The sequence below is a fragment of the Erpetoichthys calabaricus genome, chromosome 9, assembly GCF_900747795.2.
Source record: "Erpetoichthys calabaricus chromosome 9, fErpCal1.3, whole genome shotgun sequence".
NCBI classification, from domain to species: Eukaryota; Metazoa; Chordata; class Cladistia; order Polypteriformes; family Polypteridae; genus Erpetoichthys; species Erpetoichthys calabaricus.
The window spans coordinates 187,789,679-187,811,591 of record NC_041402.2 but is presented as its reverse complement, the minus strand read 5'-3'; the positions used below and the strand labels follow the sequence as shown (position 1 = coordinate 187,811,591).

Below are 21,913 nucleotides of genomic sequence, written 5' to 3'. Positions count from 1 at the left end.
GCTCCCTGTGTCCTACAGGATTGAATATAAAATTCTATTAATAACCTACAAAGCTTTAAACGACCTTGCGCCAAACTACTGTACATCAGTGACCTTCTCCATCACTGTGTGCCTGTCCACCCACTAAGGTCCTCTGATTCTGGTAATCTTGTTGTGCCCCGCACTAATCTACACTCCATGGGTGACAGCAGGGCCTTCAGCTGTATAACGCCCAGACTCTGGAATGACCTACCGCAATTAATCAGGTCAGCTGACTCCATGAATTCTTTTAAAAAACAACTCAAAACCCATCAGTTCAGGAAGGCTTTTAGCTCTACTTGACTTTATTACTCTTCTTTCAGTTTACCTTCATGTCAAGTTGCTCATGTAACCTGTGTGTGTGTGCGAGACCATCACTTATGTTGTCTGTTAGGCTTTTTCTCTGAATTTACTGTCTTAATCTTCTTCATTTATTTATCTGGTTTGTACAATGCTATATACTGTATACCCTGCCTTGAGCTTGGGAAAGGCGCTATATAAATAAAATGTATTATTATTATTATTATTGAGTGGGTTTGTGTTCGCCCTGAGGTGGACTGGTGCCATGTCCAGGTTTTCTTCCTGCCTTGATGGCTTCAAGGGGGCAATACTGGAACTCGATAGGTTCCAGCAGCTCCCATGACATTGGTCTGGATTAAGCAGATTAGAAAATGCTGTGTAAATGTGCAAAAGACAAATAATTTACAGTTTTTGTGATAAATTCTGTGGCAATACCACCTTTTCATGTCAACGAGCACATGTGCAGTGTAGGTGAGCGTCTACGTCATTTTCAGTCATTTCACTGTGGATGGAGATACTTTAATAAATGATGCGAAAACACTAGCATGGATAAAGATCATTTTAGTTGGAAAATCGTTTTCACATGTGGACGTAGCCAGAGTGTCACTGGGCGGTGATAATCTGAATTAAAGGCAGCACACGAGGAGTTCATGATATGTAGCTTCATTCTCTGTTTCCTTATGTGCAAATACATCTTATTAGGGGACGGGTCGGGTATGTTCTGATTCAGGCCCTCCTTAAAAGGTTTTGGAATTGTGGAGTTGTTAAGACTGAGGTGGGCTTGTGGCTGACCCACGCATCATTTATTGGGTTATAGGGCATTGAGGGGGTACTGTAGTTGTTAAAGACCAAATGATGATGATGACCATGAGTAGAGTAATCAGGGTGACTCCCTCACCTTTATGTTTCCCTTAGGGTAGTGTGGTCCCCACATGTGAGTCAAGTGGTCTGTAAGCTGACAGTCATGGCTCTTAAAATGGCTCAGTTGTGTTAATCTGTTATGTACTAGGTCCATGTAAGCATTTATTTGTAACAGTCATGGCTTTTCTCCAACACCAACATACTTGGTAGATGACAAATGGCCCTAAAATATCAACCACTAAGCACACTGTCTAACTCTTTTTGGAGGACATTAACAACTTTTGGGCGGCACGGTGGCGCAGTGGTAGCGCTGCTGCCTCATAGTAAGGAGACCTGGGTTCACTTCCCCGAGTCCTCCCTGCAAGGAGTTTGCATGTTCTCCCCGTGTCTGCTTGGGTTCCTTCCCACAGTCCAAAGAAGATAGATAGATAGATAGATAGATAGATAGATAGATAGATAGATAGATAGATAGATAGATAGATGGGATTAATAAAGTATCTATCTATCTAAGGGGAAATTCACATACTCCAGCAGCAGCATACTGATACAAAAAACAACATGAAATTAAAGATTGATAACAATGCAGGTAAAAGCAGAAAATAACTTTATATAATGTTAACGTTTACCCCCCCTGGGTGGAATTGAAGAGTTGCATAGTTTGGGGGAGGAACGATCTCCTCAGTCTGTCAGTGGAGCAGGACAGTGACAGCAGTCTGTCACTGAAGCTGCTCCTTTGTCTGGAGATGACACTGTTCAGTGGATGCAGTGGATTCTCCATAATTGACAGGAGTCTGCTCAGTCGCTCTGCCACAGATGTCAAGCTGTCCAGCTCCATGCCAACAATAGAGCCTGCCTTCCTCACCAGTTTGTCCAGGCGTGAGGCGTCCTTCTTCTTAATGCTGCCTCCCCAGCACACCACTGCGTAGAAGAGGGCCCTCGCCACAACCGTCTGATAGAACATCTGCAGCATCTTATTGCAGATGTTGAAGAATGCCAACCTTCTAAGGAAGTATAGTCGGCTCTGTCCTTTCTTACACAGAGCATCAGTTAGGTGCATTGGCCATTCTAAATTGTCCCTAGTGTGTGCTTAGTGTGTGTGTGTGTGTGTGTGCCCTGCGGTGAACTGGCACCCTGCCCGGGGTTTGTTTCCTGCCTTGCGCCCTGTGTTGGCTGGGATTGGCTCCAGCAGACCCTCGTGACCCTGTAGTTAGGATATAGCGGGTTGGATAATGGATGGATTAACAACTTTTCCTTCAATTCCTCTCCTGTTTGCTTGTTGTGGTTACCCCCATTTTTTACAACACTTGTTTAACCTCAGTCCTTCTCTAGTCCAGCTGACCTCGGTCACCGTGCAGGTTTCTCATCTAAAATCACTTTAAGCCAGGAGAACCCACGTTTGGTCAAGGTACCTCTTTAATTTCATTTCATGATTGTCTTATCTGGCTGCCTGCTGTTAAGAGATCTTCATGGCTAAGGGAGTTACTGTGGATCATTGCCTGAAGTCTGGGACTTTGAAATACAAGTCGACTAGATTTGAATCTTAGTACTTTGTTATACAAATGTCTTTGTACATTTGGGAAATATAATAATAATGATAATAATTCTTTGCATTTATATGGCACATTTCTCACTACTCAAAGCACTTTAGTGAGTGGGGAGCCACTTCAACCACCACTAATGTGTAGCACCCACCTGGACGATGGGACGGCAGCTATTTTTGTACCAGTACTCTCATCACAGCTAATTAACATCATTAGCGAGAGTAGAGAGCGGGTTGAGGAGACCCTGGGTAGGTGAAGATCTGCTCCAGAGAGGAGAGGAATGAAGGTCAATAGGAATAAGACAGAATACATGTGTGTGAATGAGATGGAGGTCAGTGGAATGGTGAGGATAAGGGAGTAGAGTTGGCGAAGGTCGATGAGTTTAAATACTTGGGATCAACAGTACAGAGTAATGGGGATTGTGGAAGAGAGGTGAAGAAGAGAGTGCAGTCAGGGTGGAGTGGATGGAGAAGAGTGTCAGGAGTGATTTGTGACAGCCGGGTATCAGCAAGAGTGAAAGGGAAGGTCTATAGGACGGTAGTGAGACCAGCTATGTTGTATGGGTTGGAGACGGTGGTGATTACCAGAAAGCAGGAGACAGAGCTGGAGGTGGCAGAGTTAAAGATGCTAAGATTTGCACTGAGTGTGACGAGGATGGGCAGTATTGGAAATGAAGACATTAGAGGGTCCACTCAGGTGGGACGGTTGGGAGACAAAGTCAGAGAGGCGAGATTGCGCTGGTTTGGTCATGTGCAGAGGAGAGATGCTGGGTATATTGGGAAAAGGGTTACTAAGGATAGAGCTGCCAGGCAAGAGGAGAAGAGGAAGGCCTAAGAGAAAATTTATAGATGTGGTGAGAGAGGACATGCAGGTGATGGGTGTGACAGAGCAAGATGATGAGGACTGGAAGATATGGAAGCTGTGTCGACCCCTAACGGGAGCAGCCAAAAGAAGAAGAAGCTGTTAGATGGTGAAGTGGTGAGCCAATTAGAGACAGGGGATGATGGGTTACCCCCTCCTCTTTACAAAGGATGCTCAGGGATCTTTTATGACCACAGAGAGTCAGGATCTCAATTTTATATGTCATCTGAAGGATGGTACCAAGTTTACAGCACAGTGTCCCCCTGTCACTGCACATTCAGACCACAGGGTAAGTGCCCCCTGCTTGCCTTGCCAATACCCCTTCCAGCAGCAACCCAAGCTTTACCAGGATGGTCTCCCATCCAAGTACAAGCCGGACCTGAACATGCTTAGCTTCAAGTGGATGACATCTGCTGAAGTGCAAGTGGTCCGAATCCTGGATCTAACGCAGAATTTTGCGAACATGTGACTCTCATACTGAAGTGATCCGTTGTTAGATTTCATTTCAGTAAAGCGGCCCTTGCCCCTTAGGTGGAGCCCCCACTCTCCTACAATTTTAAATCCGACAATCCAAGTCTAAAAGAAGTTCATAAAACTCCCTCCTCCCCCCTCAATTTTTTTAATTCTTCAGTCACTGAAACATAAGATCGATTTTACAAGAGCGCTCTTTGAAGATTATAGGCTGCCACCCGATAGTTTTTGATAAGAGGCCAGCCGGCCCGTCATCAACAGTAGGGCATTACTCTTATGAGTGCATCACAGCTCCTCCCCTTTTAGCACAGGAGGTGGTCACTGAGCATTTGGCATGCTTGTCCTGTAGGCGGGTAATCAAGGTAAAGAGGCACGCTTCACTGGCATCTTCCATTCTTTTCAAACATAATCTTTGGACGTGACCACTTCACCTTTCATCAGATTTCCCAAGCTGACTTTTGTGGCTGAATTGTGTAGTTACTGCTAGTAGGTGAGTTCACATTTTTCTCCTTTTCATTCTTTATACTAAACTGTGATTAGTGGTTTGAATGTTTAAAAACAACTCTCTTAACTATTAATCTATAAAGCTCTATATTCACACACATCAGGTCACATTATTAAATACATTAACATTTATTCAATCACTTTTCTCAACAGGCCGGGTAAGGCATTTGGTCAGGTTCAGATATGGAGGTGTTAAAAGAGATTTGCCCCTCCAACTACTCAGATTGATTTCATGTTGCTCTTTTATAAAGAATGCCACTCCAGTACTCAACAATACAACATCAAGAGGCAAATCTTTATAAGACCAGGTACACAATGACAGGAGAAGTGACTCGCTCAAAGCCAGGCATTTAAATTGATTTGACGCACAGTCCCAATATTCATATGGCACCTTTTTACCCTTCCGAATAACTTTAAAGTGTAACCTTTTGAGATAGACTCCATCCATCCATTATCCAACACACTATATTCTAACTACAGGGTCAAGGGGGTCTGCTGGAGCCAATCCCAGCCAACACAGGGCGCAAGGCAGGAAACAAACCCCGGGCAGGGCGCCAGCCCACAGCAGGGCACACACACACCAAACACACACAGGGGCAATTTAGGATCACGAATGCACCTAACCTGCATGTCTTTGGGGAGGAAACCCACGCAGACACAGGGAGAACATGCAAATGCCATACAGGGAAGCAAACCCAGGTCTCTTTACTGCGAGGCAGCAGCGCTACCACTGCACCACCGTGCTGCCCTTGAGATAGACTGAGGTGATTTAAATATTTATACAATTTAAACACAGCAAAGTGACATATTAAGGGTTGTTGTGAGGTAGTGGTGGCATAAGAATTGACGCTCCTGCTAGCATGTAGTGCCTATTGAAGATTGTTACCATCCAAATCACCATACCATGGTACATTGTCACACCAGCCTAAGGACATACAGTCAAAATGACTTAACTCACAGTAGGCCAGTGAGGTGCTGCTGGTATTTGAATGGATAATGACGTAGCGGGGCTACATAGTAATAATGTATTCAATGTGTGTGCTGAGTGCGTGTTATTTCCATCGTCCCGTTTACTGTTCGTTATGTGTACGTCAGTGAATGTTGTCCCCGTAAGTGCAGAGGGGACAGATGAGGGAGAGAGACCGCAGCCCCAGGATGGAAAGCACCTGTTCACATTTAGTTACATCCAGCTCTTTCTTCTTTCCCTCCTGATCATTTAAATAGTAGAGGAAGGAGAAAGGAGAAAGACGGAGATTTCATTTAACGACAACGAACCACCATTTTCTGCTATTTTTCATATTTTTCGCTTTGTATCCAGTTTGTTTTTCTTTCCGCCGAATTCACTTCAGCTCAATCATCGCCAGAGACCCCGGGGTTGGACTTCATTATCCACCACACGCCGAGAAAACACGGTGAGATTGTTCCATTATCCGGGAGATTCAAACACATCCATTCTTTGTTGATCAATCATCCGTATTCAGGACAGTAATATACCCGGACTCAAGTTCACGATCATTGTCATTTCCGTATTCATCCATTATTATTATTTGTGTTTTGTGTTTCTTATATGTTACTGGGGCAAGGGCGGGTTTGTTATTGTATATATGGTGTTTTCACGTTGCTGCTTTGCTGGAGGGATACACATATCTATATATTGTCGCAGGTGGCCGGGTGTGGTCATCAGCCGCCTGCCTATTTAAGGGGCCGCCTCCCTGCTATCAAGGCTAGAGTCGGGTGAGGAGAAGGACAAGGTCGGAGAGGAGGCGGCAAGGAGAGGCCTGACGTGTGTGTGTGTGTGGAAAGAGAGAGAGAGAGAGACGGCTAAGGAAGAAGCCTGGACTTTGGGGAGACTGTGGGGGTTTGTGTTTGGTGGCGGTGCAGTTAGTGACTTGTAATATAATAGTGTAATTAAACGTGTGGTGATGGCTAGAAATGTGTCTGCCTGTCTGTGTCCGGGCCGTACCCTTTCACAATATATACTAGTTGATTACCCAGTGGCTTCACTCACTGAGTGCAAGGGAAAAAAATAAAATGTAGTCAGTAAGTTATTAAACAGTAAAACATTATCATTTAAGAAGTAAAGATACATTGAGCACTACTGGAGTGGTTTCGGGTAAACTACATTTTAAAGGCGCTATAACACAACAGGTAAGTAGTAGATCCCTTGTGAAAGGCACTACACGACCACTGTGGTGTAGAAATTACATTTCCTATGTGATCGTCCAAATATTTGCCTGACAACCTTGCACTACATGCCTGTGATTTACTGGTTAAAATAATTAATCACCAAAGCAACCTTGAATGTTGTGGGGTTTTAGTGACCCAAACTTATCTTAAGGGACAGTAAGTAGTTGTGCAGGGCAATTTACAAACAGAGTCCTGCTTCGATGGTGCCGATTACACTCATTCACAAAGATTTCCACTCTCCCAGGAGCCGACGGGGGACTTGAAGTGTCACAAACAGTGCGCGAAGAGCGGACGCTGCCCGAAACTGTGAAGCCCTCAACTCGGCGGAGCAGCCCGACATTCCGCGCCTCCCAGAGTCCACTTTGTTCTCACGACCCCTCGCAGCTGAAGGCCGTCTCGTCTTCACATTGTTTACAGCTCGGCGCAGTTAAAAAGTAGAAAGACGCAAAGCTGTTTTCCCTCATCTCTTCTACTATCAAGTACTGCCAACTAAAAAAAAGTTACAATGTGGCAGTTTCAGCGACAGTCACGTGGACGAATAAATAAAACTTTTCTGTCAGAACACGCCTGGTGGCAGATGGGTCAGCGCTGTAGTCCAGACAGCTGTCTGTGTCTGGGCTGTTCCCCACAAGGGTTAACTATCATTGTCGAAACCTTGATACGCACATTATAGTACAAACATCAACGTTAACACGTGACACTAACTTTACTCGCTAAAACTTACCTCTCAAGAGATGGCAGCATCACAGCTCCAGGATGCTTGTGTTTCAGATGCTCATGCATCGTGGTGGTGCTGCCATGAAAAGAGAGCTCCGCTTTGCATAATCTACATTCACCTTTTTTTTCTTTTTCGGTGAAGTGCTCCCACACTTTAGAAAGTTTCTGTCTCAATTTTTTTCCATCTCCTTCCCCCACCTCAGTGCGACTCACCATTGCAACCAGGTTTATTTTCCTCTACATTCTTCTTCTCCTCAGACATTCTTCTTCGTTGGTAGGACTGTGTGCAGTCTTCACAAACAATAACAAATGATACTGCCCCCAGGCGTTCATGTAGTGCATTGCAGTTACAAAAACCAATGTGGTTCTTTGTGACCGGAGCCTCTATTGAAGGTTCTGCTTATGACGCGTCATCAATTACGTCGACTAATCGTTGCAGCCCTAGACAGTTAGGAGACAAAGTCAGGGAGAGATTGCATTGGTTTGGACATGGGCAGAGGAGACATGCTGGGTATATTGGGAGAAGGGTAGTAAGGATAGAGCTGACAGGCAAGATAGATAGATAGATACTTTATTAATCCCAGGGGGAAATTCACATACTCCAGCAGCAAAAAAATATTAAATTAAAGAGTAATAAAAAATGCAGGTAAAAAACAGACAATAACTTGAATAATGTTCAACGTTTACCCCCTCTGGTGGAATTGAAGAGTCGCATAGTTTGGGGGAGGAATGATCTTCTCAGTCTGTCAGTGGAGCAGGACAGTGACAGCAGTCTGTCGCTGAAACTGCTCCTCTGTCTGGAGATGACACTGTTTAATGGATGTAGTGGATTCTCCATAATTGATAGGAGCCTGCTGAGTGCCCGTTGCTCTGCCACAGATGTCAAGCTGTCCAGCTCCATGCCAACAATAGAGCCTGCCTTCCTCACAACCATCTGATAGAACATCTGCAGCATCTTACTGAGGAGAAGAGGAAGGCCTAAGTGAAGGTTTATGGATGTGCTGAGAGAGGACATGCAGGTGATGGGTGTGACAGAACAAGATGCAGAGGACAGAAAGATATGGAAGAAGATGATCCGCTGTGGCAACCCCTAACGGGAGCAGCTGAAAGAAAAAAAGGAATAATTTATTGTGTTTTATATATATATATATTGTGGGATATGGCCGGCCATTCATCCCGGCCAATACCCCCAGGCCGCCAGATGGAGCCCTCCCTGCAACATGGAGGTGCCCCGAATTCCAACAGGGCCTCATGGACATTGGAGTTTTAATGCACAGCCCTACTGGGTACCATGGGGGCCACAAGGGGACGCTGCAGGGATGCCCAGTGATTTATATTTGCACTATAACCCGGAAGTACATCCTAGTCACAGGAACAGAAGAAAAGACGTACTTCCGGGATGAAGAAAGGGAGTTTACACCTGACCCGGAAGTGTTAAGAGTCACATGGACTGAGGGACAGAAACACTTCTGGGTCAAGAAGTATGAAAGGACAATGGGAAACCCCAGCAGATTGAGCCGAGTTGGGAGGAAGGGTGACTGAGCTGCTGGGAGTGGAGGATTGATTGATTATTGTATGTATTGAATTGTTTATTGGAATAGTGAAGGTGGTGGTGCTTTGTGCACTGTATAATTATAATTAAACCATTTATTGGACTTTTATCTGGTGTCTGGCATCTGATCTGAGGGTTCAAGGGGACGACAGTGCCCCCTATCTGTCACTACATAAAATATATATATATATATATATATATATATATATATATATATATATATTAAAAAAAATATATATATATATATATATATATATATATATATATTTTTTTTTTTTTTTTTTTTTTTTTTTTTGAGTCAATCCTTGCTGGACTTGCTAGTGTGCTCTGAATCATTATTGTGCTGAAAGGTCCATTTCTGGTTTAACTTCAACATTTGCCCAGATGGACTCCTGTTCTTCTCAAACAGATGCTGCCTGCTGCTATTCCTGAGCCAATGCCCGCTGCTGAATCAACTTTAGGAGATGGTCCTGGCGCCCTGAATCCTACTTCACCTCTCTATTGTAACTCAATCAGCATGACAGGGTGATCTCCAGCCTCGTCCTCGCCGACACTCTCACGCGTGTTAACAAGGGGACCACTGAAATGACGTCAGCAGGTCCTTTTCTGGCAGGGCTGACATGCAGTGGTGTCTTGGGATGAGGTTCATTTCCATGGCGAAGAGGGACTCTGCAATTAATTGCAATTCATCTGATCTCACTTCAGAACATTCTGGAGTTTATGTAAGTTGCTATCGTAAAAACTGAAGCAGCAAACTTTGTGAAAATTATTATTTGCGTAATTCTCAAAACTTTTGGCCATGACTATATATAACTGGAGTAGTAAAATAAATCTGTGAAGAAATGTACGCAGTGCTAAGATCTGCATCTGCATCCGAGCTCCGTTTTTAGCCACGTGGCTACACTTCCTACCGGTTTAAATGCTGAAGCACACTACTAAACATTAAAAAAAATCTAATTTATTTAATTTTAGTCTGAAGCAAAAAAGCAGATAGATGCTTGAAAGCATGTATTAAAAGGAGACTGGTGTCTAATTTGCATGATACGCTAAGGATCATGGGACATCTTCTCATGTAACACCAATTCTGCCTTTTCAACCCTTAAATTCAGAGATAGCTCTGAAAGTAAAGTGTCCAAATGGTGTTGCGCCCACGGTGTGTGTTGAAAAGGAAAGTTGTCAACTATACGCTCGTCGTCTGGATAAAAGATCCCATAATCCTCTGAATAATGGACACGTGTCAGGGATTTAGCAGGCCCGTGCGTCCTGCTGCTGACTGTAATCTTAATGGGTTGCCAAAATGTAAGTATGAGCGATGTGAGGAAAACAAGAATGTTTTATTTGTTATATGGAGTAATGGAATTGGTATGAGCTTTCAATGAGACAAAGTTGGTTTGTGGATCGTAATTTGTATTTTGTAAATACAATTTATCTTTGCATAATTATAAAAGGGCAGCACGGTGGTGCAGTTGTAGAGCTGCTGCCTCGCAGTAAAGAGACGTGGGTTCGCTTCCCGGGTCCTCCCTGTGTGGAATTTGCATGTTCTCCCCATGTCTGCGTGGGTTTCCTCCCACAGTCCAAAGACATGCAGGTTAGGTGCATTGGCAATCCTAAATTGTCCCTAGTATGTGCTTGGTGTGTGGGTGTGTGTGTGCCCTGTGGTGGGCTGGCACCCTGCCCGGGGTTTGTTTCCTGCCTTGAACCCTGTGTTGGCTGGGATTGGCTCCAGCAGACCCCCGTGACCCTGTGTTAGGATATAGCAGGTTGGATGATAGATGGATGGATAATTAAAAAAAGAAACTTTAAAAACTAAGTATGAAGGGTCAAGTTTTTAATAGTCAGACAATCAGGAGATGTAATAGGAGGATTCTGCATCAGTTCCATTACCGATACACGCTTGGCTCATTGTTTTATCTCCTGTGTATTTGACATGGCTGGATTCAGTATGGAACCATGCAGCTAAGTAAGAAATAAAGAAAAAAGCAGAGACTGCAGTATTTAACAGTTGAGTGGCAAGTGCAAACTCAAGTAGGTGATCTTTGTGATGGCACAGCCCAACCCTATTGTTAATAAAGCTGAATTTGTTGTGATGTGCCCAGGCACAAGGCATGAGTGGTTGAGTCGGTTTGCCACCAGTGTTGACAGGCCTGTCATTTATTTTACTACCAGGTGTGCGTATTGTTGCTATGATGGCCTGCGTTTTATTTGCTGCACTGCCAGTACATGTTGGCACTCTCTGAATGTCACTAATCAGACATTAATTGGTTATTTGACAAACTTGTGTGAGAAGGAGGTGTTGGTGAGGCCAGCAGGGGGCTCTTATCCGGTGGTCTAAATGTGGATCCCAATGCCCCAGTGTAGTGATGGGGTATATGTACTGTGCTGTAAAAATGTAAAACCGACCTGTTGACAATCTGTGTTCATAAAAGATCCCTGGGCATTCTTTGTAAGGGGTATCCCAATGTGCTGACTAAATTGCTCAGCATGGCCTGGTCATTCTGGCCCCCTTGTCTCTGATTGCCTAACTGCCTTTCACCCCTTCACCACCTAACAGCTAATGTGTGGTGAGCATACTGGCACAAAATGGCTGCCGTCCTGGTGGATGCTGCACATTGAGGGTGGGTGAAGTGACTCCCCACTCACTATGTAAATCACTTTGAGCAGTGAGAAAAGCGCTGCATACATGTAAAGAATTATTATTAGGTGGCAGGACTTGAATTGCAATTTGTATAACAAGTCACTCCACGGACTTTGACAGCACAATATAAAGATAAGTTCAGGATGTTTTTTTTTTTGTGTCTGTATGTAAGTTGTAAGTCAGTATACAAAATACTAAAAAAGAGGTGGCACAGTGGTAGCAGTGCTGCTTTGCAGTAAGGAGATTGTGGGTCCGCTTCCCGGGTCCTCCCTGTTTGGAGAGCGTTTGAGTAGTGAGAAAAGAGCTATATAAATAGAAATGTAAAATTGATGAGCCACAGCATGAAGTTATGGGAAAGAGTAGTGGAAGCTCAGTTAAGAAGGGAGGTGATGATTAGCGAGCAGCAGGATGGTTTCATGCCAAGAGAGAGCACCACAGATGTGATGTTTGCTCTGAGGATGTTGATGGAGAAGTTTAGAGAAGGAAAGAAGAAGTTGCATTGCGTCTTTGTGGACCTGGAGAAAGCAAATGACAGGGGGCCTCGAGAGGAGCTGTGGTATTGTATGAGGAAGTCGGGAGTGGCAGAGAAGTACGTAAGAGTGGTACAGGATATGTACGAGGGAAGTGTGACAGTGGTGAGGTCTGCGGTAGGAGTGACGGAGGTGGGATTACATCAGGGATCGGCTCTGAGCCCTTTCTTATTTGCAGTGGTGATGGACAGGTGGACAGCCGAGATTAGACAGGAGTCCCCTAGGACTGTGATGTTTGCTGATGACATTGTGATCTGTAGCGAGAGTAGAGAGCAGGTTGAGAAGACCCAGGAGAGCTGGAGATCTGCTCTAGAGAGGAGAAGAATGTAGGTCAGTAGGACCACCAAGACAGAATACATGTGTGTAAATGAGAGGGAGGTCAGTGGAATGGTGAGGATGCAGGGAGTAGAATTGGTGAAGGTGGATGAGTTTAAATACTTGGGATCAACAGTACAGAGTAATGGGGATTGTGGAAGAGAGGTGAAGAAGAGAGTGCGGGCGGTGGAGAAGAGTGTCAGGAGTGATTTGTGACAGACAGGTATCAGCAAGAGTGAAAGGGAAGGTCTACAGGATGGTAGTGAGACCAGCTGTGTTATTTGGGCTAGAGATGGTGGCACCTACCAAAGATGCTAAGATTTGCATTGGGTGTGACGAGGATGGACAGAATTATAAATGAGGACATTAGAGGGTCCGCTCAAGTTGGACGGTTGGGAGACAAAGTCAGAGAGGCGAGATTGTGTTGGTTTGGACATGTGCAGAGGATACATGCTGGGTATATTGGGAGAAGGGTGCTAAGGATAGAGGAGCCAGGCAAGTGGAGAAGAGGAAGGCCTAAGAGGAGGTTTATGGATTTGGTGAGAGGGGACATTCAGGTGATGGGTGTAACAGAGCAAGATGACGAGAACAGGAATGAGACCAGGGTTCACATCAAGGGTCCTCCATGTATGGAGTTTGCATGTTCCCCCTGTGTTCCTGTGTGGGTTTCCTGTGAGTGCTCCAGTTTCCTCCCACAGCCCAAAGACATACAGGTAACGTGGATTGGTGACACTATATTAGTCCTAGTGTGTGATTGGGGTGGCACCCTGTCCAGAGTTTTTTCCTGCCTTGTGCCCTATGCTGGCTGGGAGTGACCCTGTTCAGGAATAAGTGTGTTAGAAAAAAACTGAACGAGTTTTGTGTGCCAGTGCTTACTTCTTCATAAATGGCGTGTGATACTCTTCAGAGAGGTGCAATTTCAAAAGAGAAAGAAAGAAAGAAAGAAAGAAAGAAAGAAAGAAAGAAAGAAAGAAAGAAAGAAAGAAAGAAAGAAAGAAAGGCATTATATGATAGATAGACTATCAATCTATCTGTCTAACAGATAGATAAGAAACGTGCTATATGATAGATAGAAAGAAAGATAGGCACTATATAATAGACTGATAGATAGATTGAAAGGGAAAGAAAGAAAAAGAAAGAAAGAAAGAAAGAAAGAAAGAAAGAAAGAAAGAAAGAAAGAAAGAAAGAAAGAAAGGCACTGCTTAATAGAAAGACAGCACCTTTCATATCTATCTATCTATCTATCTATCTATCTATCTATCTATCTATCTATCTATCTATCTATCTATCTATCTAATAGTCCATCCATCATCCATCCCACTATATCCTAACTACAGGGTCACGGGGGTCTGCTGGAGCCAATCCCAGCCAACACAGGGCACAAGGCAGGAAACAAACCCCGGGCAGGGCAGCAGGGCACACACACACACACACACACACATATATCAATTTAGGATCACCAATGCACCTAACCTGCATGTCTTTGGACTGTGGGAGGAAACCAGAGCAAACCCACGCAGACACGGGGAGAACATGCAAACTCTACGAAGGGAGGACCCGTGAAGCGAACCCAGGTCTCCTAACAGTTAGGCAGCAGCGTTACCACTGCGCCACCGTGCCGCCCGTTGTTTTATAGTGCTCTATCTATCTATCTATCTATCTATCTATCTATCTATCTATCTATCTATCTATCTATCTATAACTTTGTGTAATAACCCACAAAGGCGAGAGGCAACTGGATAGACACACAGATATACAGACAGACAGAACTTTGTCCTTTAATTAAAGTGAAAAGATTAATTAGCAGTTTAGAAATGGTGTTAAATGTTTACAGTGGTTCTCTTTATGGAATACTAAATTATGCCTAAATATTTGGAGCTCTTCAGTTCACCAAGGGAAAAACACACAAATGGAGGATATCAGGAAAGAGGCACATACTTTTATACAGGAACCAGGAATGGAGTTAAATGTAATAAAGGGAAAGCGAGTCTGTTCCAAAACAGGAGCCCATTTGATTTTATATAATGTCTTTTATTATGAATATCTCACTTATCTACAGTGTGGCGCAGGTTTGTGTTATTTAGGTGGAACGGTGGCAGGTCGTTTGGTCCACTTGTGTTCATCCTGATTGAGGTTACAGCTCCTTGTGCTTCTTTGTTCCATCCCTCAGTGAATTCAGCCCCATAGTACTTTAGCTTGGGTAGCTCTGGCTGATTTTCTCAGTGGGGGGGCATTAGCACCAAGTCACTACTGTCACATGATTCCATATCCGAGGAATGAAGTCCCTTGCCAGTTAGTTCTTCTTAATGCCTGTCTCTGCTTATTTGTTGCAGTCCATAGCGCTTTCAGCGTTTGCCTTGACAGAGTGGAGCCCCTCATAGTGTTGCCATCTTGCATGCCCAGCTCTGCATCCTTTTATAGGCACATAATAATGTTAATCAAATACAGATAGACCTGGTGTCTGCATGTAGACATTTAGAGCACAGAGTGGGAAGCAGTCTGGTCTTATAGTCTCCAGTTCTGGTGCCCACCAGGCAATCAACAACCTCTCTCTTTCTTTTTTTAAACCAGCATCCCACATGCTGACACTGACAAACTGGCACGTACTTCAGTGGGTTCATTTCAGACATTTGGAATGCATGCTGCCCATTTCCCTGATACAAAATTCTATACATTTAAAAGTTTTCTATCTCCATTTAGTGCCTTTAACCATTGTGAGTTTTAGAAAGGATTCCTCTGTCCTGGGAAGAGGCTGTACAAAATTCATCCCCCAAGTGTTTGTGAACTTTGGGCATTGGGTCTTCTTTAGAAATCTCAGGACAAAAAAACAAATTCTGAAGATGACCTGCTTAAGCAGTTCAGGGGTAACAGAGATGAGCGAGAAGTGAGCTGCACTGGCCTTGGCCACTTCATGTGTACAACTGTTGTAGGAATGGTGCCAGTGCATGACAGGTCCCAGATTCTCACTGTGGTGATTTTTTTTTTATATAGCTCCATCTAAAGCCTCCAGTGGCCCAGAATTCCTTTAGGTGGGTTTGAAAATGTTATTTAGTTTATCTTTAGGTGGGTTTGAAAATGTTATTTAGTTTATCTGTAACAAGAAGGAATGCACCCCATATTTTCTACAATGCAATGTGGAGGTTTACTGACCTCAGCAGTGACATTCATGTGACTCTGGTGACCCTTCGTATGAAGTAAGTAGACAGATTGGGAGAGCATGGGGGGTCATGAGGTCACTGGAAAGGGGTGTGTGGCGCTCCTGATATCTCTGCAAAAGGATGAAGGTCCAAGTCTTTAGAGTCCTGGTGCTTCCTGTTTGCGAGACATGAATGCAATCCAGTGACCTGAGATGAAGACTGGACTCCTTTGGTGTCTCTTCGGAGAATCCTTGGTTTGACTTTGTGTTGCTCATGGAGTCCTGAATGAGGCACATGACCTGCATTGTGAGGGAGCGTCAGTTACAGCACTACGGCCATGTGGCGTGATTACCCGAGGGTGATCCGGCTCACTGTTGAAGACCTAAGTGGCTGGACCAGGCCAAGGGGATGCCCACGTAACACCTGGTTGCGGCAGATAGAGGGTCATTTTCAGAGGGTGGGACTGGACCGCGTGTCTGCCTGGAGGGTTGCCAGTCAGGATCCCAAGCTGTTTCATTGTATGGTGAGTGTTGCAATGTGCTGTACCAGTGCATGCTCCCCAACCTGATCTTACCTGACACTCCAGCATTTTCTTGTCTCTTTGCCTCAAGTCGTTGTCATGCTGAGATGTGAACCATCACCCCAATCTGTGGTGGTGTGCACTCTGGTGCAACTTTTCATCGAGGACTGCTCTGTATTTGGCTGCATTCTTCCATCCATCTCTCAGTTCTGACCAGTCTCCTGTATAGCATGATGTTGCCACCACCATGCTTCACTGTAGGAGATGGCATTCGGCAGGTGATGAGCAGACATTGTGCTTGGAGTTCTACCCAAAGAGTTCATTTTCTGTCTAATCAGACTAGAGGATCTTTTTCCACATGTTGTCAAGAGTTCTTTAGCAAACTCCAAGTGGGAGTCAGCTGCTCTACCATAAATGCCTTATTGATGGAGTGCTGCTGAGATGGTCCTCCAGCCGACAGGTTCTCCCATCTCAGCGTAGGACTTCTGATGCTCTGTTAAGGTGACCGTTGCTTTCCTGCTCACCTCACTGACCAAGGGTCCTTCTTGCCCAGTTACGCAATTTGTCCAGACAGTCAACTCCAAACTTCTTTTCTTTCACAATTCTTGTGGTTACTGAGCTCCTGGGAACACTCAACGCTTTATTAATAGGTTTATCCCCTTTGCACTGATCTGTGCCTCACCACAGTTTGATTTTCTAGATTTTCATTCTAACCGTTTTCTTAATTAGTGACCATGTTTTTGCTGCTAATTAACTTCTTTTGAATTCATTTTAATTGTCTTTTTTCTAAGATTTGTTCCCATAAATTTCTTCATCGTTCCTCTCAGTTGCTTCATTTCTTTCCTTAAATGGCACCCAAACAGAAGTGAAATGTGAAGTGAGGGAGCCAACAGAAGACCAACTAAGTCAGGGTCTCAAACTCCAACCAATTTCACTCCAACCAGTTGCTTAATTAGGCACTGAGTCTTGTCGTTAATTAAACTCGTTCTTTAATTCCGTGGCTTGTTGCTGCTCTCATTGTGCAATGGCAGACATTTCTGATATTGTTCTTGTTCTTGTTTCTAAGAGCTCTGGTCAAATGTTTTGTGGACCTGAGCAGATCAGCATTCCTGAGACCTTCACCTTTCTTTATTTTCAGATATTGTATGATGGACACAGTGTGCTGGTCCTGTTTTGGCTCATTTTGTATCTCATTATTGTTTGGCAGCTAATTAAAAAACAAGAAACAATTAAGGGGTCCGAGTCTTCAAGAGCAAGTCAATTGCAATTAATGCAAAAGAAGTTAATTAGCAGCAAAAGCAAGTCACTAATTAAGAAAAGGGTTAGAATGAAAATCTGCAGCCAGGACTGGAGTTGGGGACCCCTGATCTAAGCACTTAAGTTGTTCCCTAAGCACACGCATGTGACAGTGTGGCGGAAATGCCGGCTGTCCTCCCGGAAGCACTCCGGGTGTTCCCTCTCTTCTTCCCCCCAGCACTTCCTGGTATGGCGGAAGTACTGGGTCCAGGGTCCTTCAGGCAGGGGGACGCCCCCTGGCGGTGACCACGGGCCCCTACAGGGTTGGGCTTCCAATCCCTGTACCCGTGGCCCCCAATACAACCAGGGCGGACGCCCCCTCACGGTCTGGAGGAGGAATGAGCCCTCCTCCTGTCTTCCTGGGCATCCCGGCTGGGCATGAGCCCCGTTCGGGTGCCACAATACACATCACAAAACTGCAAACATAACCAACCATTACATAAAAGATAAATTCAAAGTACACGTGCCCATGCATACTTATTTATAATTATGAATATACATAAGTCAACATATACAAATATAATGTCAACCTCTTGCAGGGTTAAATGCCAGCGAGAAAAGACAAGACTTTAAGAATAATTTAAAAATGGCCAGTGTTGGTGCAGACCCATTGCAAAGAAAAGAAACAGCCACCACTAAAGTCTGATTCCCCACTTTGCACAACTAAGAGCATGTGGCTAGTAGGCTGCAGTGCTTTTGTCGGCACATGCAAGTGAAGAAGGCCCGAGAGGTAAGACAGGGCTGTTCCATTCAAACATTTAAAAAGAAGTAATAGAATTTTAAAATCAATTCTGAATCGGACCCGAAGCCAATGGATTGAGGTGAGTATTGGTGAAATATGTTCTTGTTCACGAGAGCCAGTCAACAAGCGAGCAGCAGCGTCCTGGATAAGTTGTAGGTGTCATAACAAGGCCTGATCAATACCTACTGTACATACAAGGAGTTACAATAGACCAAGTGATATGTTATAAAAGCATGGATGGCCTTTTGAAGATCACTAAAAGAAAGAAAAGTATTTACCTTAGCTAAAAGTCTCAGCTGGAAGGAGCTGCATTTAACCACAGAATTTATCAGTTTGTTGATCTTGAAAAAGCTGTTAACAATCAGGCCTAAGTTCTTAGCTGAAGCTTTATAGGGGTCCAAGAGTAATGTCTGGGACACTTGGGGTTTCTGAACTTGTGGGTACTGAGTGAAGTCTGAGGGACAAAAATGGCAAATTTATCCATTTAAAATGAAATCTTCAGTGCAAGAAAAGTGTGTGGAAAGTGAAAGGGACTGAATACACCTTGAGTCAACTATATAGTGTGGCGTGTGGCTGGGGGTGGTACCCAGCCGGGGATGCCCAGGAGGACCGGAGGAGGGCTTAAGCCTCCTCCAGACCACGAGGGGGGGGTGACCACCCTGGTGGCTTTGGGGACCACGGGAACTGAGCTTGGAAGCTCAACCCTATAGGGGCCCGTGGTCACCGCCAGGGGGCGCCCCGATGCCTGGAGAGCCCCTGGTCCTCAGCACTTCCGCTACACCCGGAAGTGCTGGGGGGAAGACAACCAGGGACACCCGGAGTGCTTCCGGGTGCGCAGCCAGTACTTCCGCCACACTGGGGAGTGCTGGCGGAAGATTATTGGGAGGCACCTGGAGCACATCCGGGCGATTATAAAAGGGGCTGCCTCCCTCCGTTTGATGGCTTGAGTCGGGAGTGGAGAAGGACAGAGCTCAGAGGAGAGGAAAGGAGGCAGCCTGAAGAGAAAGAGGCATCATTGTGACAGAGGCCTGGACTTTGGGGGAGTTTTGGGGTTGTGTGCACCTTTGTAAATAGTAAATATTGTAAATAAACGTGTGTGGGTTTGAACCAGCGATGTCTGCCTGTCTGTGTCCAGGCCGAGCACCACAATAATCACAATAAGCAGTGCTGCACAGTGCTGATCAATCTGTGCACAGCAAGCTCTTACTAAAACTTTATTTAGAATGTTGCCTTTAACACAAGCTACTTCTTTTGTCTTTTATATAGTGCTTTTCATCATGAACTCTAGTACAGAGTCCTTCTAGTTCAGTTTCATGTAATGCTTTTTTATAGTTGGTAATAAAACGTATCATTCTGTATTTAGCACCTAGCACTGTGAGCTCTATTAGAATATTTCAAACACTGACTTTTACACCAAGTTCTTTTATTCCTTTTGATATGGTGTGTTCCATCTTGACCTCTAGTACAAAGTGCTTGTAAATTGCTGGTCTGTTAATGGTTTGTAGACAACCTCCTAGCACACAAAACAGGCATCATTTGTTTTATAGTGACTTGCATTGTGAATTTTTATTAGAATATCCTTACTAATTTATTTACTGTTAGGTCCATAAATATTTGGACAGAGACAACTTTTTTCTAATTTTGTTTCTGTACATTACCGCAATGAATTTGAAATGAAACAACTCAGATGCAGTTGAAGTGCAGACTTTCAGCTTTAATTCAGTGGGGTGAACAAAACGATTGCATAAAAATGTGAGGCAACTAAAGCATTTGTTTAACACAATCCCTTCATTTCAGGGGCTCAAAAGTAATTGGACAAATTAAATAACTGGAAATAATATGTTCATTTCTAATACTTGGTTGAAAACCCTTTGCTGGCAATGACAGCCTGAAGTCTTGAACTCCTGGACATCACCAGATGTTGGGTTTCCTCCTTTTTAATGCTCTGCCAGGCCTTTACTGCAGCGGCTTTCAGTTGCTGTTTGTTTATGGGCCTTTCTGTCTGAAGTTTAGTCTTCAACAAGTGAAATGCCTGCTCAGTTGGGTTAAGATCAGGTGACTGACTTGGCCATTCAAGAATTTTCCACTTCTTTGCTTTAATAAACTCCTGGGTTGCTTTGGCTGTATGTTTTGGGTCATTGTCCATCTGTATCATGAAACGCCGCCCAATCAATTTGACGTCATTTAGCTGGATTTGAGCAGACAGTATGTCTCTGAACACCTCAGAATTCATTCGACTGCTTCTGTCCTGTGTCACATCATCAATAAACACTAGTGTCCCAGTGCCACTGGCAGCCATGCACGCCCAAGCCATCACACTGCCTCCACCGTGTTTTACAGATGATGTGGTATGATTTGGATAATGAGCTGTTCCACACCTTCTCCATACTTTTTTCTTGCCATCGTTCTGGTAGAGGTTGATCTTGGTTTCATCTGTCCAAAGAAAGTTTTTCCAGAACTGTGCTGGCTTTTTAAGATGTTCTTTAGCAAAGTCCAATCTAGTCTTTCTATTCTTGAGGCTTATGAGTGGCTTACACCTTGCAGTGCACCCTCTGTATTTACTTTCATGCAGTCTTCTCTTTATGGGTAGACTTGGATATCGATACGCCGACCCCCTGGAGAGTGTTGTTCACTTGGTTGGCTGTTGTGAAGGGGTTTCTCTTCACCATGGAAATGATTCTGCGATCATCCACCACTGTTGTCTTCTGTGGACGTCCAGGTCTTTTTGCGTTGCTGAGTTCACCAGTGCTTGCTTTCTTTCTCAGGATGTACCAAACTGTAGATTTTGCCACTCGTAATATGGTAGCAATTTCTCAGATGGGTTTTTTCTGTTTTCGCAGCTTAAGGATGGCTTCTTTCACCTGCATGGAGAGCTCCTTTGACCGCATGTTGTCTGTTCACAGCAAAATCTTCCACATGCAAGCATCACACCTCAAATCAACTCCAGGCCTTTTATCTGCTTCATTGATAAGGACATAATGACGGACTTGATCACACCTGGCCATGAAATAGCCTTTGAGTCAATTGTCCAATTACTTTGGAGCCCCTGAAATGAAGGGATTGTGTTCAAAAAATGCTTTAGTTGCCTCACATTTTTATGCAATCATTTTTTTCACCCCACTGAGTTAAAGCTGAAAGTCTGCACTTCAATTGCATCGGAGTTGTTTCATTTCAAATTCATTGTGGTAATGTATAGAACCAAAATTAGAAACAAGTTGTCTCTGTCCAAATATTTATGGACCTAACTGTATATCATATCTGCCACTCACAGCTCTTATTCCTTACAATATAACGACTAGCCAAAGTACCCACAGTTGCCCGGGTACATCTGTAGACTGGGTTAAGGAAAGAAAGCAAGTATAGGGAAAGTATTGTAATCATGCAAAAATTCCATTTTGAGATTTTGTTGAATCTTGACATTTTAGACCTCCCTGAGTCCAAAAGTACCATTTTTGGAATTATGTGTGTGTGTGTAAACACGATGACTTGAGGATGCTTTCAGTTTGGTCAACCAAATTTTGCATACAAGTATGAGGTACAAAACGTAGATTTCTGTAAACTTTTGGGCTATCTTCGTTAACCGGAAGTGGTACTTTACCTTTTATTTATACAACTGTAGAGTCCGATTTATTCAACTTTACTTTTATAATTGTTCAATATGTTATTAATTTGATTTCATTTGTTGTTGATGGTTCTTTAATGTACAGTACATTATATAAAAATATA

The 21,913-nt window shown here is 44.0% G+C and overlaps 2 protein-coding genes across 3 annotated transcripts in view; one reads left to right on the top strand and one right to left on the bottom strand.

The window, feature by feature from the left end:
- The window catches only part of adamts13 (ADAM metallopeptidase with thrombospondin type 1 motif, 13), a 570,965-nt gene that overhangs the window by 437,811 nt on the left and 111,241 nt on the right, over nt 1-21,913 (bottom strand). The window lies entirely within an intron of this gene.
- Nucleotides 1-21,913, top strand: part of crata (carnitine O-acetyltransferase a) — a 72,567-nt gene that overhangs the window by 14,718 nt on the left and 35,936 nt on the right. The window contains exon 1 of one of the 2 annotated variants that reach the window (XM_028808649.2): nt 4,426-4,542. The exons of the other annotated variant lie outside the window; for it this stretch is intronic. The gene's annotated coding sequence lies outside the window, so the exon portion shown is untranslated. Of the gene's footprint in view, nt 1-4,425; nt 4,543-21,913 lie in introns of those variants that run through there. 2 annotated transcript variants of the gene reach the window in all.